This window comes from Palaemon carinicauda, chromosome 35, assembly GCF_036898095.1.
Source record: "Palaemon carinicauda isolate YSFRI2023 chromosome 35, ASM3689809v2, whole genome shotgun sequence".
Classification (NCBI taxonomy): Eukaryota; Metazoa; Arthropoda; class Malacostraca; order Decapoda; family Palaemonidae; genus Palaemon; species Palaemon carinicauda.
The window spans coordinates 79,108,072-79,114,071 of record NC_090759.1 but is presented as its reverse complement, the minus strand read 5'-3'; the positions used below and the strand labels follow the sequence as shown (position 1 = coordinate 79,114,071).

Below are 6,000 nucleotides of genomic sequence, written 5' to 3'. Positions count from 1 at the left end.
AGTTTATGGTTATAGTTGAAGTCTAATGCAGTTTATTGTAAGGCTACAAAGTTGAGACTTGGCTTTGGCAAAACTCTGAAGTAGTGTGTGCTACATAAGCTGTGTTGGTTTAATTTCTATGGTAAAATACAGTTACCTACAGTAATCATAAATTTACCCAAATATTCCAAAGAATACCAATTTTAGCATTTGGAATTTTCAATGCTTTTTTTTTTAATTTTTATAATTTATTAACCTTTTAATACAAAAATGAATAGCCCCACCTTGAGGTTAGAGAAATGGATTTGCCATTGATTTAAATGTTTAGCCTATTCACAGATTGACATTGTCTAACCATGGCTATTTCTTTGTCTTGGATAGCCAGGTTTTTAGGTTCTCTATAGCAAGCCTGGGTTTTTGTAGGCTTAAGCTCATTTATTCTGATGTAGGCATGTGTTACTTTGTTGTAGTGCTTATTTTCTTTTCATATGAAGGTAGACAATGTAATAAAGCTACAGAATAATTGCGCACGCCATTCAAGATGAATTTAGCCTGCAAAATAGCCGTACATGCCATTCTAGAGAAATTTATCCTTCTTAAAATGATTAGCATGATTGTGTTATAATGCTCTGGGTCAAGTTATGTTGGGTGGTCCAAGGTTTGAATAATTTGGATATACAGTATCGCGTGCACGGCTATTTTGCTGTTTTAATGATCAGGCTACTTTTAATCTTTAAAGAAAGTCAGTAACCTTACTATAATTAATCACCTTATCTCATTTTTACTGTATAGTTGCAGGTACCATGATGCTATATACTGTATACATATAACGTTTTTGGCTGATCGTCATTAGCCTATATTTTGTAATTTAGAAAGGCTTGATGCTCGGAGATTCTTTAAAGTATGTATATTTCATTTTATTCTCGACTGAATACTTATGTATACTTACCTACAGTACAGTACTTCATTATAACAATTTTGTAAAATCTTCTTGCCTGTATTTTGGGAGAAAAACATCTTATGAACCAAAATATTTTAGATTATCCAGATAAAAAAAATGCAGGTGTATAAATTATTAAGTGGAATTTTATCAGTTTGGATATGCTTTGAATTTATGTACTGTACAGTACAATAGCATCAAAAGCCGTAACTTAACCTGACCACTGTAATCAAATAACTGATGTCTAGTAAACCGGTATCTTAGGTCGGGTAATGTAAGAATTCATACATTGCCAGATGTATGATCTTTTATATTAAATGCTTGTCCTTAGCATAGCATACTGTATGTAGATTAGATATATTTAAAACTTGATGAGTTTTGTATATTAAATATCAATATAGGTTTCCACTTGACTTCTGAATATAAGTTTAAGAGGGAGCGGTCACTCTTTTAAGAGCAGTCGCTTTGAATTATCTGTTAGTATGACAGTTTTTGCCTTGGTAAAGAACTATTACAGGGAAAACATATGTGAGGTTCCAGTGCACGAGTTAGGCAAGGGAAATGAGGAGCGAGGGGATATAGAGATATGCACTTTCTTTTTCTTAGCTTCATATAGAAGAATGCATGTCATGCCATTAGGCATTGTTGTAGTGAAGGGGGCAGAAACCTGACTAGCCTCAGTTCTTTGGAACTAGTACAGAATACCCTTTAAGGATAACCCCCCCCCCCCTTCAATCCCATCCTTGTTCCTTTCCTACCCTCCAGGATCTCCTAAAATATAGTCCTGTAAGCAGAGGTGAAGGCTGATGTAGTGAAAAAAGTGCTTGGAATCATAGAAAACTCCTGCCTCACACAGTTGACTTATGGCAGAGATGTTAAAAGAAAGTAGAGCCTAGTTATTGATCTGTTCTGAGTTTATGGTATCAACTCATTCAAAGGCTTAGAAGCCACTCATGAAAAGCAGAGGCTAGGGATAGTGACATTGCCCTATCAAGCAGGACAAAGCTCTAGAGACTGACTATATATCCATATGATCAGTGCCCAAGCCCCTCTCCACCCAAGCTAGGACCAAGGAGAGCCAGGCAATGGCTGCTGATGACTCAGCAGATACACCTATAGGCTCCCCCAAACTCCCCATTCTTAGCTCATAAGGATGGTGAGGGACATTACCACATCAGCCACCACAACTTCACTTTCTATGCTGGCTCCCATCAGAGAGGGCAAATTGATTCTTTCCAAATACTGTAGCCAGCTGTAGACATTGGCTGGGATCACGTAGAAGAGATACGTGCAAAACGTTAAATTGTGTAAATATGATCTGCCCCTGGTAACAGGACGACTTGCGACCCTTACCAATTCACTGCTGTTTATCCACAGTCGATGCGCCATCGTATACCATATCTCAAAATTCTTGGGGTTTTTGTAGGGGAGGATTTTCCAAAGCTGAAAGATTTATAGTACTGCGATATGTATGCTGTATTTAAAACAATTTAAGAACTCATATGAGATCACTTGAGTGCTCGGTGTGTAGAGACAAAATGATCAAATCCATTTTTATAATTACAGTACTGTACTCGATATTCAGATCTTGTAAGAATTCTTGAATTGTATTATACAGTAATACTGTACCGTATCCTAATTTGTTAATTCATTGCAAAGAGGGCCGATGGAAGTCTGTTTTTGACATAACATTGTGTGATTTGCATCCTATAAGTGACTTACACCTTCCCTATAGTATACACATATTGAACTTATGTTAATAAGCTTCCATGTGAAGTATAACGTAAGGTTGGATAGAATAGCGTAACACGGATTTTATTTTTGTACAGTATTTGATTTTTAAGGATGAGCGATAAATTTGGAACTGATGTACTGTCAGCTCCCGCTTTACATGAGTTTATCCTTCGCGATTTCGTTTTAAGTGCGACAGAGAATTATAACCTTTTAAATAAAAAATTAACCCTTTTACCCCCAAAGGACGTACTGGTACGTTTCACAAAACTCATCCCTTTACCCCCATGGACGTACCGGTACGTCCTTGCAAAAAAAATGCTATAAAATTTTCTTTTTTCATATTTTTGATAATTTTTTGAAAAAATTCAGGCATTTTCCAAGAGAATGAGACCAACCTGACCTCTCTATGACAAAAATTAAGGCTGTTAGAGCAATTTAAAAAAATATACTGCAAAATGTGCTGGGGAAAAAATAACCCCTTGGGGGTTAAGGGTTGGAAATTTCCAAAGAGCCTGGGGGTAAAAGGGTTAAATAATTGCGAGAAATACTCTCGCGGCTTGACGATATCAAACAGCCCGAGCTCCTACCACTTGGTTAGCTTTGCTCCACTTCCCTCAATGCAGTAGAACATCCCATCTCACTCTGACTTGTAGCCAGAGTTGCCAATGCAGCTCCTTTCGCTATAGATTTGGCGCATTTTTGGAGAATTTGGAGCATTTTTATGATCTGGCATGGTTTTTCTATTTTACGCCATCACGAAATATAGTTCTTTTCCTGCTGATAGTCTATAGTATGATAAAGTGGTTGCCTTTCAGAGTCTTTCTTCCCAACATCACCTATTGAAACAATTTCAGCTTTATCATTGTTATATTTAAATGATTTAGCACTTTCCTAGCGCATTTTGTATGTTCATGAAGAAGCGCGTACTGTATTTAATCAGAAATGGCAACCCTGCTCGTCGGTCTTGCATCGCCCTACGCGTGTGTGTGTATCCCGCTTATGTCCTTTCTGGGGCAACCTGTGACGGCCGGTGAAAGAAGTCCTTCTTTACACTTTTCTGATATAAATCTTCCAAATATACCAGAGAAAGATAACCTTTTTGTGCAGAATCATGTTTCCATGTAAAAAAAAGTTATGTATTTGTATACAGTAGTACATACTGTACTCCTGGACATTGTTTATATTTAGGGGGTAATATACTGTAGATATGTGATTCGATACAGTACTGCGCAAGAGACAATGCCGACGCATCTGGGGTTGGGCATGTTTCAAGACTGCGTAGAACTTCGTACGAGAATGGTTAGTGGTCGTTGTATAAAATATGTACAATTATTTAATCTTGAATTGTATACATATTGCACAGTACAGAATTACAGTAATGTAAAATAGGCTACGTGTGCAGTGAACGATTACTGTACAGTCAAGCTTTACTGTAATGATAGTACTGTACATTTATTACAGTAATATACACTAAAGTATCAGCGAGTGTTATACGGTATTATTGAATAGGAACAACTGTGTTTTTTTATACTATAAGTGCTTGATGACCACTAGGTAACATTATAGGCCTGGTCAAGGCAACGACTACTATATTGTAGTGTTATGTACTGTACTGTAACCTTACCATGTCCAGTACACAGCGTACACATGTACTTTACTGATATGTATTCATTTGATTACAAACTACTTATACTGTGATAGAGACCAAGTAAAAACTATATTAGTCAGTAATTAGTGTGTTGATTATCTGAGCGTAGGCAATAGGCAGTGAGTTGTTAGGTTAGGTTAGGAATTATCCCACCCTAGGGCAGCAAATATTTGCAAAATTGCGCTTTTCGCCGTCTCTGTTACCTAACCCTTGTGAAGAGTTGGGGCTGACTGTACGGTATATTAGACCAACGTAGGAGGGGTATTGCTATTTTGCAGTAGATATTTTATTATTATTATTACTTGCTAAGCTACAACCCTAGTTAGGAAAGCAGGATGCTATATACCCAAGGGCCCCAACAGGGAAAAGAGCTCTGTGAGGTAAGGAAATATGGAGATATACTACGAGAGAAGTTTAAGAATAATACCTTTAAAATAAATCTTTCATATATAAACTATAAAACTTCAAAATAAAAAGGGGAAGAGAAATAAGATAGAATAGTATGCCCGAGTGTACCCTCAAGCAAGAGAACTCTACCTCAAGACAGTGGAAGACCATGGTACAGAGGCTATGGCACTACCCAAGACTAGAGAACAATGGTTTGATTTTGAAGTGGCCCTCTCCTAGAGAGGGCCGATGTGGTATCGTCCCTGACTAGTCTGGCGTTCGAGTCCTGCTCAGACTCGTTAGTTTCTTTAGTCGTTACAACCTCACCATCCTTGGGGGGTTTGAGGGGAGCCTATAGGTCTACCTGCTGAGTCATCAGCAGCCATTGTCTAGCCCTCCTTGGTCCTAGCTTGGGTGGAGAGGGGCTTGGGCGCTGATCATATGTATATATGGTCAGTCTCTAGGGCATTGTCCTTCGCGATAGGGCAATGTCACTCTCCCTTTCCCCTGCCATTCATGAGCAGCCTTCAAAGCCTTTAAAGAGCTGCTTCTCCACACTCCTTACGATGGGAAGAGCGTTGTAACTAGGCAAATCCATTGATATATACAGTATACTATGTGCCTCTTTTGTACTACACAGAGATGTGTTGGAACCGGGCAAACCCATTGAGATATATATGCCTCATGGATTTAAGACTGAAAAGTGAATCTGAAATATGTTATAGATAATAATGAACAAAATTAGGGTTTTGTATGTTACAGATATAGGAAAGGGAAGTTGATAAGGATTACAAATGATTGATGTCGCATGGTTTTTACTCGGATAAGAAATAGCATTTGTTAAGAATATTGGTTGCGATGGCTTGAAATGACTGATGTTAGCAAGCATGGTAACTACTGGCCACATGTTTACATCCCGTTATGAAAATTTAATTTCCGTATTCTTCAGCTTCGCTGATATTCTATCCTATGTAAAGGACGCAGGTTTGTACAGTTTAAAAAAAAAAATACAAATTATCTCCAAATTTATCATGTATCATATATAAACTATGAAGAGAGGATTATGTCAGCCTGTTTAACATTAAAACATTCGTTGTAAGTTTGTGTTTCCAAAGTTCCACCGATTCAAGTGCCTGATTAGAAAATCATTCTACAGTTTAGTCACAGAAGGAGTTGAATTTCTAGAATATGGTGTACTCTAGATTGAGCCTTAAGATGGAGAAAGTAAGACTGTTAGTAACGTCTTCATTAGTTTTCCTAATCAAATTTACAGCGAATATTTTTATGCTGGAACACGACATGTCATGAGTTT

At 37.5% G+C, this 6,000-nt stretch overlaps 1 protein-coding gene across 1 annotated transcript in view; it reads left to right on the top strand.

Annotated features, from left to right (window-relative positions):
• The window catches only part of LOC137627913 (PHD finger protein 12), a 43,172-nt gene that overhangs the window by 1,149 nt on the left and 36,023 nt on the right, over nucleotides 1-6,000 (top strand). The gene's annotated exons all lie outside the window — the stretch shown is intronic.